The sequence below is a fragment of the Rhipicephalus microplus genome, chromosome 3 (assembly GCF_043290135.1).
Source record: "Rhipicephalus microplus isolate Deutch F79 chromosome 3, USDA_Rmic, whole genome shotgun sequence".
NCBI classification, from domain to species: Eukaryota; Metazoa; Arthropoda; class Arachnida; order Ixodida; family Ixodidae; genus Rhipicephalus; species Rhipicephalus microplus.
Window position 1 is genome coordinate 262483972 of NC_134702.1, and position 13026 is coordinate 262496997.

Consider the following 13026-nt stretch of genomic DNA (forward strand, 5'->3'; position numbering starts at 1 on the left):
TAACGGCGGAAGAAGTCAATGAGGCCTGGGTGGATATGAAAGCACGCCTTGAGGAGGCCGAAGAAAGAGAACTTCGCGAGTGCGAAGAAGCCGAACGGCGAGAATATTGCGAGTGCGAGGAGACTGAAAGACGAGAATGCCGTGAGGAGGCCGAAAGAAAGGAGCGCCTCAAGTTGAAATGAATAGAACTGGCACCTGTGTTCTGAGGTGCCTAGCGTAGGTTCTATGGCGGTTCAGGTCAGTGGTCTTAGTGATTTGGGACCAACTGCCACCGTTCGTAGTAGGCGAGGACATGGCAAAGTATCTCGTCAGGTTTGAAGGCATCTGTGAGCGAAATGCCATCGAGTGGTTTTCTAAGGCACAGAACCTGCTAGCTCTACTTCCCGGCGAAGTATCCGACGTGATAACGCACTTGTCGAGGAAAGCGTTTGAGACCTATGACGAGTTTAAGGAAGTTCTCTTGAGATGCTTTAAGCTGACACCCGAGGCTTTTCGGCAAAGGTTTCGGAATCCGAAAAGGGTAGTAAGTTAAACGTTGGCTTCACGCGTCGTCCCAAAGCAGATTTATTTGAATGGCTCAAGGGTGAAGATGTTTATGACGATCGTGATAAAGTGGAAGAATGAAATGCATTGGAACGATTCTACCACTGCATCAAAGATGATTGATGCCAACCTTTCACTGCAGGCCAAGCCTGGTGAAGTACATCTAAACAAGGCAACATAGTTTGCTGAGGAGTACTATACTCGCCATAGCTTGCATGGTAGGGCAGTGCCTGTTGAAAAGGGGGACGGAGAATAGGGCTTTTCAAGGAAACTCGATAAACGGAGGCCCGCTACACATCGTACTTTCACAAAGGATCTGTTTCTTGCAAAGGACACTGTAGGGGAAGGGGAAACGAAAGCGCAGATAGTGAGCGAGGTTACTAAACAGCGCACTCATACTACACATGCGTTTTATCCACAGAAGTCGCCAATCTGCTATAACTGAAAAAAGGAAAGGCACATTGCGTTAAATTGTAAAGAAACGTTTGTTTTCGCAACAATTCAAGAGCCTGAAATGAACATGCGGTTGTTAGAGCCGTATCTCCAGGGATATAGTGTCAATGGGAAAACGTGTCGAGCACTTAGAGACTCAGTAGCAACCATGGACGTTGTTCATCCTACGTTCGTGTCTCTGGACGACATTACAGGAGAATGCACTTGAATCAGGCAAGTCGCCGAGAAGCTTACCAATCGCAACGGTTGTGATTTAAGGCTTTTTTGGTAAACTTGACATCGAAGCGGCTGTGTCTTCCGTGCCTACCGATTGTTTTCCTTATCTTTTTTGAATAACTTTAAGCAGCTTCTCAAACAGCAGGGTAAATCGTTAATAAAGACGATAGTCTTTCTTGGGGACCTTTGACGCAAAATTTTGGTCTGTCTGTCTGTCTGTCTGTCTGTACATTTGTCTCTTTGTCTGCCCTTAACGGCCGCCTAAACGGCACCAAAAAATACTCGAAACGGCCGCCCCATTTGCAGCACCAACCAAGATTTTGTGTTCATACTTGTGCAATTGTCGATAAAAAATCAACTATTTCGCATATCTGAAGCACTACTACAACATGTCAATATTCTGTATGTGTGTCGTTTCACTAGGAAAGGCATACTTAAGTAATTTTAAGGACCTTAGCACTCATCACGCTGCGCTGACGATGCAACGCTTGCACGAAAAGGCAAATGTTTTCAACGCCTTGCTATGACGACACGGTGGTGGCACCTACCCTTCGCTTGCGTTCTACACTTTATCGGCTCCGAGACGGGCGCGCACGCCACGCACTTTGTTTTTCAAGATAACCGCCAGATAGCGCTCACCCGTGCGTTTTAGTCAGTTCTTTTTCCGCCTTTCGGTTTTCACTGGCAAGTCGGGGCAACATTTTGTCCTCACTGCGGTCTTAGCTGAGCCCTCCCGTCCTAAGTGATCTCAAGGGACAAACTTTATGTTGTATTTTATATCACTGCCATGTTGCACGTGTACAATCTTGAGTTATGATTTGAAAAATTTTGTGTCCCACAGGTGCCTGTTTACGTAGCGAGAATGAAACTTCAATAGACGCGTAGCTATATACATATTGTACTATCTTGCGTCTGGTGTTCTGTCGGATAACTGAGGGCACTTGCTTGTGTTGTGTGTCATCTGTTGACGAACTGTTCTTGACATGTTGCAGAGCTATCAACTGCTCAAACGCAAAATTGTCACAAGCGACGAACAAAGCTAACGACAAGTTTCGGCCACAAGCCAGTGGAGCTGAGATCATTCTTCAAGAAAGGAGTCGGTTCCCGGAATGAAGTCTGGAGCCACATCCTCGTCACGGTACTGGAGGTTAACTTGGAGGGACTTCGCGAACTAGCGCACCCGACGTCCAATCCACGTGGAAACAGCTGGTCTTTCCGGTACATTGTCTGATGGCAGGGGTGCTGTTATGGCTTAGAGCTCAAGCCGAACTTCATTGCTTCTGCAAATGCAACCAGCGTCACAACCAGCGAGCGAGCCAGGCTGACACGAACACCGGCATCTCTTGCGGTGTGTCTTACGCAACGTGCAGCAAGCCCCCTCACCCAAGGGCTCCAGCTGTTGCAAAGGACGGTATCCCTTGCGACGCACCTTACGCGAGGCGTGGCAAGCTCCCTCCCTCATGGGTCCAATTCGAGACAGCAACGAGCGGCATTTCCTAATTGGAGGCTTCGAACTACTGACTGTTGCAAGAGATCTCCAGGGCCTATGACAGAACCAAGTGGCACGAAGAGGGAGCATCCGAAGAAATCCCGGCTGTTATGTTTTGCCGCTCATAAGTTGATCGTGCGGATGGGACAGCACCAGAAGCTACGTTATTCAAAGCTTCTTTCTCAGATCTCTCTCGGCAAGGTCGCAAATTGCTTCCTTTGAGCATGGGACGACAGCGCGGGAAGCTACGTTATACAAAGCTTCTTTCTCGACTCTCTCCCGGTATGCCCGTGTAACTATACACCACTTATCCTCTGGAATGCAAACTACGTCCGTCTCCTCCGCTGCCGGGGACAAACACACAATGTGAAACGAACCCGCTCTGCCAACCGGCTTGGAATGTTTGTGGTTTAGAGACAAGTCGCCGCTGCTGGGGGCAAACGCACAATGGGATTAAGCGACCCCGTCCTGCCTCCGCTGCCGGGCGCGAGCTCAGTGGGAGCAGGCGACACGCTCTGCCCTGGCGATCGGCTCAAAGTCGCAGTGATGCACGACCCGAGCACAAGGAAAGCGGAGAAAGTCAAAGGCCGCTTGCTACCTGCGGGGGCAATAACGTTCCGTGCGCAATCATTCAATTACCGACTTTGGAGGTTCGTCTCGGCTCGCTGGGTGTGGGAAAAGGCATGAATGTACGGGGTCTACAATGCCGATATCTCCCGAGCGTTAGAATTCCTGAGCCCGCGGGAGGTGGAGAGAGAGAGACATGATGGGAAAGAGTACCAAAACGCCTGTTTAAACTGTAGAAGCGCTGCTGTCGAGAGTAAGGTCAAACCAGTAAGGAGTGACTTAATCTGAGTGGAAACAGATTGGATGAGAGAATGTTGAGGCGGACCAGCAGTGGCCCCCTCCCCTTTTTCTTTGTTACCGCAAGATGCTTAAGACTGGAGGGAATCCGTTTCTCTTCAGTCGAGGCTGCAATCACTTAACTGATAGATCAGTACGACTCCGTACGATGCAACTTTTGTCTGTGCCGTAACCACCTCGTGGTCGAACAGTGAGACTAAGTACATTGTATGTAGTAACAGTGTTCTAGACTCTAACTTAAGAAAAGTTAAGTAGAAGAGTAAGACGCTGTTGATGTCTGTGTTATCGTGAGTGTGCTTCGGCAAGATGTACATATGACTGTAAATATTTCGCTGTAATATACCTTCAAGTTTTCATTACTTCCAACCTGCCTCCTGCTTCATCGACGCCGATCATCTCCTTGACGGGACTTCAATCCACATCAAGGAGATCAACGAACGAGAAGGAAGACTGAACTCCGGCTCATCGTCGCACCTCTGTGCAAGCTCCTTAAGTTGTCGGCCCCAGTGCCGAATATGTAACATCTCTGTTTATACTGTACATTATTGTTGCCTTAACACACCATCGTCTTGTCTGCTCCGCCTACCAGCTGTGCGCAGATGCAGCTGCTAGCTGAGGGACGCATTACCTAACAATGCTCACAATGTTCCCGATAGTACGTTTTGACTGCATATATCGGCTTGCGATAACTCGTATGGCGCTTAATTGCTACTTGCCGTATAGATACTCTCAGTAATATATATACGCTGACTGAATTTCTTACGCCCTAACACACATAAATTATTTTCGCATTTAATGCGTAGAGAAACATGCAACTACGTTCAGACATAATTAGTATTCAGGATTAAATTGTAATCAAAAGCGGTGACATGTTTTGAATAGCTGCTTTTTTACAGTTGCTCCAATGGCACCACCAAGGAGAGAGCAACGGAACAGCCAGCGCACTGAACGTACAGACGTTTCCTGTAGTGGTTCCAGAACTCCACGCAGTTGCGCGTAAACAGGCGTGAATCTCATTAGTGCATGTGCCTCTCTTAGCTAATAGCGCAATTAGCCGCTATAGAATAAGAACTGCCTGAGCGAGCCCACTATTGAAAATGGGGTGGAAATGTCGTATTCCGACATTTCCACCCCAATTATAACTAATCTAACCGTCCAATCTGCGAGTGCTGTCTTCACATTTAAGGGCGAAGCCCGTTATGGTATAGGGCAGTCCCGCATCCCTATAGCGTAACCAGCACAGCATATCCAAAGCCAGCCAGCCGGCCAGCCAGCCAGCCAGCCAGCCCGCCAGACAGACAGACAGACAGACAGACAGACAGACAGACAGACAGACAGACAGACAGACAGACAGACAGACAGACAGACAGACAGACAGACAGACAGACAGACAGACAGACAGACAAATTCACGCACGGAAAGGCAAGCGATGAACTGACACACGCTTCGTCCCTCTCGTCTTCATTCACTCTGTGGAGATGTCGTGATTTTTATACGTTTCGCTAATTAGTTTGCTCAACTTGATGCATTGCACGCTCATATTACCACAGACGGGGACATTATAGCGCACGTCTGAATACTGTGTGCCATACTTCCAGAACTCGAGCTGGAATAAGGTCACACGTACAAAAAAACATGTGTTATGTGTTCTAATGGTAGCAGCATAATTACACCACTTTTCGTTTTGACAGTGTAGGGAATCCAACTTTTTTATTACTGTTTCCTAATACACTGTGCTCTCCATCTCTAACTTCTCCTATTGAAGCAAACATGTCGTACCCTGAAGAAAAAAAATGGCAGCATATTCACGGAGTGAATGATGGAGAGTGGGGCGAAGCATTCGTCCGTCCATTCGTTTTTGCTTCCGTCCATCCATGCGTCTGTCTGTGTGACCATCCATGCGTCCATTCGCACGTGCGTCTGTTCGTGCGTCCGTCCCTGCGTTCGTCCATGCATCCGCCCCTGCGTCCGTTCGTGCGTCCATCCATGCATCTGTCTTTGTATCCGTTCGTCCATCTATTCAACAGTCCAAGTACCACCATCTCGCATTTTTTCATCATATATTCTCCATGTAGAAGCACCGCCATCCAGCAGACATTCGAAGGACTAAACGAGAGGTGGCACACGCACACTTTCTTACGGCTTGCGTTTCGGGTCTACTTCCCACCTTTAACCACCTCGAGTTTTTGGTATATACTAGTTCACTGAATTCATGGCACTGCGGCCCAACACTCGCTAAATCTTTCTAAAACCAAGGAGGTTATGCCCAGCGAGTATAACGTAGCAACCATTTCCTGTCAGATAGTGCTCAATGTACATGCCGATGGCTGCTAATGGGAAACGAGAGACAGAAGAATTCGACTTTTACTTTCTTATGGCTTGCGCTTCATATTTACTTCCCGCCTTTAACCACCTCGAGTTCATGGTATATACTAGTTTATTGTATTCATGGCACTGCGTCTCAACGCTCGCTAAACCTTTCTAAAACTAAGAATGTTACACCCAGTGAGTATAACGTAGCAACTCTTTCTTGTCAGATAGGGCTCAATGTACATGCCAATGGCTGCTAATAGGGAATGAGAGACACGAGCATTCGGCTTTCAGTACCGCGCACGCTGCAAATTTTTTTTATTGTTCAACAACGCACAAGAGAAATCTCCCACCGGCACCACCTTGGAGGTCAAAATGTAACACTTGTTAGATACTACGACTACGACTACAAGAGACGAAATGGTGCCGCTATAAGGAGCTTTGCCCCTAAAATACACGAACATATCCACCCGCGAAGTATGAAAGTGAGTATTGGTTTCTGCAGCTTTGCACCTTTCAGCCGCAGCCAGGAGCAGAGCGGGCCCACCACCAGTCAGGATCAATACGTTCTGCAACACGTTCTGCCGCAAATCATTCGTTTACTTGTTGAGATGAGTGCCTATAAACACATAACTAGCAGCATTCGTGAACAATTTTGTGTTTGTGATGGTCATTTTAGCCCACAAGTTCTTTAATTCGAAAGCAAAAGGCGGGGAAGATACGCGCGTGCAGTGCGCGCATTGAGGAGTGAACCAAGTAATGGTGACTGCTGTAGCAGACGACGCACTTGTCTCCACTCTGCACGAACCGGATGTGAACGAGTTCATTGTGGCACTCTACGACTTCAGAGTAGGGTGCCTCAACGTGCGCCATAAAGGAAGATGTGCACACACCTCTGCTTCCCGTGTAGAGACACATTTTGAAAGACCCCACGCTGCCTGCCAGCCATATTGGTTTGAAAGTCTCGGGTGGCGCGCAGAGGCTAGCGCGGGAACGCTGCTGTAAACATGTTGTTCTTGACCTATTGATTGAGATCGATTATTTTGCCGCTATGGCAGGCTACTGTGTGCCACTGCGTACTAGTTCACAGCCGAAAGGCCAGCGAAGGTCTTGCTTCCGTCGTAACTGTGAGCAAAGAAAAAAAAATAAACCGCATGTTAAACGCCTGTTGAAATTTGCTTACTGGTCCAGCATGTGGCCGTGAATTCTTTACTCGCCCGTCAGTGAGCATGCTGTTAGAGAAATCTTTGCTTGCCTCGCTATAGCTGCATTGCATATTTATCGCGTGAAACTGCCTTTACAAACAGGATGTAAAGCTTTGCATTAAGTCGTGCGGAGTGAACAGATGCTTCGGCTACCCTTGAGATAAGCTTAGACAAGCTTCATCAAGTTGAGTCAATCTTTTCTGATGCTGAATAAGAATAGTCAAAGCAATCAGTAATAGCTGATATAATTCAATATCTATTGATACTTATTGATGCAATTTAAGCCGCCAGATAAAACCAGGGTATGCGTAGAAAAAGCAAAGTTAAGCTAGTATCGCCACCTCATTGAGTTTAGACAAGCCAGTTTAACGCTAGTCGACATCAGTCTGAGTCAATAGTGACAGATACCTATCAAGTAGGATTAGGTACGATTGGTGGAGATTATGTCTGATCACGCTAATACGGTCCAAGATCGGTGGCATAGCCCTAAGCTAGATTAGACCTGAAGAGGCTATGTTCTCTCGGATTAAGTATGACTACATAAATCAGTCTTGAGGTAATTCCTTCCAAGTCAATGTTGAGTGAACGGAGAATCACTAGTCATTTCAGCTAAGATATGATTATATTTGATTAAGTGGGATCAAGGTAATGTGAATCTCGATCTATCTAATTCTCAGAAAGTTGAGATTACCTAACCACCTAAATGACAAAGTAAGGCCACAATAAGGGTATGTGAATTAGGCTGAATTAAGCTAATCTGCATTCAGCTAATCACGAGCAAGTGAACTGGGAGTGAGTTGAGATTTTCTAACCTGTTGGATGTCGCAGCATGGCCATGTTAACCCCATCCGAATTCAGCTAGATTAAGCTAATGGAAATTAGGCTAATGTTGAACAAGTAAGTGAAATTTGCTCACCCAATCGGATGACTGAGTATGGCCTCAATAAAGCAATAAGGATTAAGCTGGATTTAGCTAATCCAGACTTATATATTCCTAAACCAGGCATTTTCTACAAATTAGGCTTGTTTAGTCAGTTGGATGAAAGAGTGGCCACAAAACAGCGTGAATTAAGCCAGATTGGGCTGATCCGTGTTCAGCTAATGACACGCAGGTGAGTTGGAACTTGGAAGTGTAATTGACTTGGCCGTTGATCATGCCGGAGCATTGCCCTGTTAAGCAAGCCCAGTTGGAGTATATTAGGCTAATCCGGTTGAAGTTAATCCTATAGAAATCAGTTTTGAGTAAGTTGAGAATGCCTAGCCAGTTGTATGATAGTATGACCACAACGAAATCCTGATTAGGTTAGATAAAGCTAATTCAGATAAAGCTAATCTTGAGTAAGTGCATTATGAGTGAGTTGAGATTGTCTAGCCTGTTGGATGGTGGAGCATGGTTGCGTCAAGCTCATCTAGATTAATCTAGATTATGATATTCGAAGTTAGGCTAATCTTGAGTAAGTCATAAGTTTTTTAAAATATCCTAGCCATTTCAATGACTGAGTGTGGCCTCATTGTGACAATAAAGATTAGGACAATCTGGAAAAATGTAATCCTGCACTAGCCATTATGAGTACATTCAGTTTGTGTATGCTATGTTATAGAAGTTCCCTTCAGCACTGTAGAGGCTACAGACCTCTAAGCCAATGGAAAGGGAGCTTAGCCCCTCCACATGTATTCATTCAAGCCGTGTCTTCATCTTACGATATATATGGCGTCTGCTCACCGAAATGTAGTTTATATGGCTAGTTGATTAACTTAAAAAGCAGTAAACACATAAAACAGCAACTACACGGGGAAATTGAAGAATATTGAATTGGTTGCTTTGCTGAAGGTCGGTGGAAACTCAAGCCGGCGGCTAACTTCACTTTGTGGCTGTTTCTCTCCGGCGCTGTTTGTGGCTGTCGTATGTCTGTTTCTCCGTCGACGCGTTCCTCCGCGCCTCCCGCTGCAACACTCTTTTAAACGCGAAGCATGTCTTGGCGAACTTCGGCGACTTTCAACGTATCTATCTATCTACCTATCTATCTATCTATCTATCTATCTATCTATCTATCTATCTATCTATCTATCTATCTATCTATCTATCTATCTATCTATCTATCTATCTATCTATCTATCTATCTATCTATCTATCCGCTTACGAATTTTCGCTCTCCTGACCGTTTGAATAATGGTATCATACCAAACTTGGTATGACATAACATGACTGTATGACAAACATAAACGACTAGTCATAACATGATAACCATGAATGATTGTCATGATTTACATTTCATGACCTTGCTGCTTTTGCGGTGGTTTCATTCACATGATATGTTGCAAAACTTGTATAGTAAGACATGACTGCATGCCGAACACAAGCGACAGACCCTAACATAAAAATAAAGACATGCGTGTCATGTAACAACATGACTACATGCCACACTCGCAGCCGTTTCGCTAGCTTGAAATACACCAAATTTGGCATGACGGGACTTGAATGGATGACGAAGGTATGTGACTGGTGCGAACATGATAATCATGAGATGCGTGTCATGTAACAACATGACTACATGCCACTCTCATGACACGCTCGCTGCCATTTCACTGGCTTCACATGTATCAAACTTGGTATTACGGGACGTGAATAGATGACGAAGGTATGTGACTGGTACAAATATGGTAATCATTGCGTGTCATGTAAAAACATGAATACATGCTTCGCTCATGATGCGCTCACGGCCGTTTCACAAGCTTCACATCGACCAAATTCAGTGATACGTGAGGCGAATGGATGACATAGGTAAATGACACGTCCAAACATGATCATAACATGCGTGCCATGTAACAACATGACTACATCTCACACTGATGATGCGTTCGTAGTCAATTCGCTAGTTTCACATATGCCAAATTTGGTACTCATAACATGAATGGAAGACAAAGATATGTGACTGGTGCAAACATGATAATCATGAGATGCGTGTCATGTAAGAAAATGACTACATGCCACACTCATGAACTTATACACTTCGACGTGACCCGGTGCGCGTGCACGCTGGCAATGCAATGCCAGGCGCCGATTTCCCCCTAGTAGAGATCAATGAATCTGCTCACTTACCTCAATTGTGGATTTGCCTGCCATATACTCGCAGGCACGCGCTGTGTGGCTTTGACGCATAGCGTTTGAGTGCACACGGCGTCCCTCCTTCACGAAGAGAGGCAGACGTAATGCTGTCTAAGTAACGTTGTTGGCGCGAAATGCAGCATCATGCATATTACGCCACTTGCCACCAGGCTGCGACGACAGATGCTGGTCGTGCCGGTCGCGTTTCGCTAGCGTGGAATCACATCGCCTGCAGCCTGTGCGCGCGTCTACGTTTCGTCGTTGTATAACGGGCCCTTCATGACGCACTCGCCGCTGTTTCGCTAGCTCTACATGTACCAAATTTAGTATCTCGGGAAATGAATAGACAACGAAGGTAAATAACGCGTCCAATTTTCATAATCATAATACTTGCGTTTCATGTGAAACATGACTACATGCTACGCTCATAGCGTTCTCGCAGCCATTTCACTAGTTTCACATATACCAAACTTGGTATTACGTCACGTGAATGGACGACGAAGGTAAATGACGCGTCCAAACTTGATAATCAGGCTATGTATGTCATGTAAAACATGACGACATGCGACGCTCACAGCACGCTCGCGGCCGTTTCGCTACCTTGATATATACCAAAGTTGGTATCAGGTGACGTTAATAGATGACAAAGGTAAATAAAACGACCAAATTTGATATTCATGACATGGAAGTCATGTACGGCATAACTTACCTCTGTCTCGTAACGTTGTGCTGAAATTTAAGTGACCTATCAACTTTCGTCATTCGTGCTTCGCATATCATCGATTCCCACTGTGCGTGGGATCTGCCAATTTTTTTCTCTTTTTTGTGTCCACTGAAGGACGATGCGACGTGCACGGCATTCTGTGCGAGGTTGCATGTCCTCTATTTTGAGATGCAGTGTTCTTGGTCTAAAGACGCACTCCAAACACTGCCTCGGCGGGTTAGGCTTAGCAGGCGTAGCTAAGCAAGCAGCATATCTCGCTAATATTGACAAAACGTACGTAATACTTTAGTCCCAGAGTTAGATGAAACAAATCGATGGCTGATTTCACCATTTCTTTACTGCTGTCAGTGAAGTGGCCGTGAAGCAAAAGCAAGTCCGGATCACAGCGGGAGTCACTTCTGCATACGTGCTGCCATGTTAATTTGTAAACAGAATTATCGGTGGTAACCGGCTCAAATAAACGAATACATAAAAATAAATGCTAAGAATAAGCATATGTATTAATGTGGCGTAAAGCACACCAAAGAAACACCAATTCTAGCCAACCCTGTAATTTTTAAGGCATTTATATGTGGAACTACGTTTTGCTGCACAAGCGTGTGGCTTCCTTACACTCCTTTGCTCTGGTAGTGCTAAACCAAAGTGGTGAAACAGATTAGAGTGAGTGGATGAAACAAAATGGCACAAAATAGCCTGGATTAAGCCGAATCAAGCTAATTCACATTAGGCCAGTCAGGAGGAAGTGAATTATGAAGTATAATGCCTCGGTTGTTAATAACTGAGCATCGCCATGTTAAGCCATCCTGGATTAAAGCATATTCAGGTAATTCAAACAAGCTAATCTTAATAAAATCTATTGTGAGTGAGTTGAGACTGCTTACCCAGTTGAAGGACTGGGTAAGACCGCGATAATGTACTGTGGATTAAGACGGATGAAGCTGATCCACAAGCATGTCATTTCTCGGTATTATGTCGAGCCTTTTTTCTATCTTACGCTGTTATCATGCCGTAAAATTACTTATATAAGTTGAGGTAATAAAGTGGCTGTTAGATCATTATGACTGTGTCATGTGTGTCTTGGCGCGCATGACATGAATGGCACGATTTCCGTATATGCCCATTCATTTATGTTAGCCATGCGCTCTTATTATGGAGTGTAAGTTTTGGTACAAACAAAATTTATAAAGTCGCCGTAAAAGCTCCATAACTGAGTCATGTATGTTGTAGCCTATGTGACATGCATGACAAGGTTTTTGTGCTATGATTAGTCATGTAAATTTTTCTTGTGCTATTATCATACCACGTCAAGTTTGGTATACATGAAATTCACCAAACCACCGCTGCAGCTCCTTGACCATGTCACATAACTCATGGCGTACATTAAAGGCATTTCATGACTTTCGTGTAATGAGCAATCAGTTATGTTTTTCCGAATGCTCCTGTTACACCACGTCTATTTTGGTATTTGTTAACTTTTTCAATCGGCCGCGAGAGCATAAGGCTCCACGCAGTCAGTGAGATAGAGAGATACGATTTAGCTGCATTTATTTTGCCATCTTGCCTCGTGAGCAATAAATTGAGCATAACCTATTTGTTACTAACATTGTATGGGCTAGCCCTATCACCACAAGAGATTAAATCTGCCATATTACCGCTCATTTTGCTGGAAGCGATCTCTCTCTACACGCCATAGAGTGCCAGTTAACGTGAACGTTCAAATCAATATGGCTTCTACAAAAAACAGTGTCCCCCCCCCCCCCCCCCTGTTCCAGAGCAGCACATCGAGGCACCCTATTTTGGTGAATTCGGCATTGCAGCGCGCGTCCAGGATGAATGATGCTGCGTTTCGGCGACAGGAGAATTTTGCTCTCTGTGGAAAGTGAATGCTTCAGTTTGAACTAGGTATAATAGAATGTTGCGTTGCCTCTCATCCAGCTGGTGAGTGGATGGTTCCGTGATTATTACCGCCTATACATCTTCCGTAAGATAGTTTTGATGCAGATGTACCGGTAGAATTAGTCACAGGTAACACGTAGTGCTGTGATGGCGCAGCCAGTTCTACGTGCTATGAGCACACATTTGTAATATTCAGTGATATTTTGCAGCGCGTTAGCGT

General features: G+C 45.3%; 1 protein-coding gene across 7 annotated transcripts in view; it reads left to right on the plus strand.

Moving 5' to 3' along the window:
* Positions 1–13026, plus strand: part of LOC119170521 (polyamine-transporting ATPase 13A3) — a 1084416-nt gene that overhangs the window by 774700 nt on the left and 296690 nt on the right. The gene's annotated exons all lie outside the window — the stretch shown is intronic.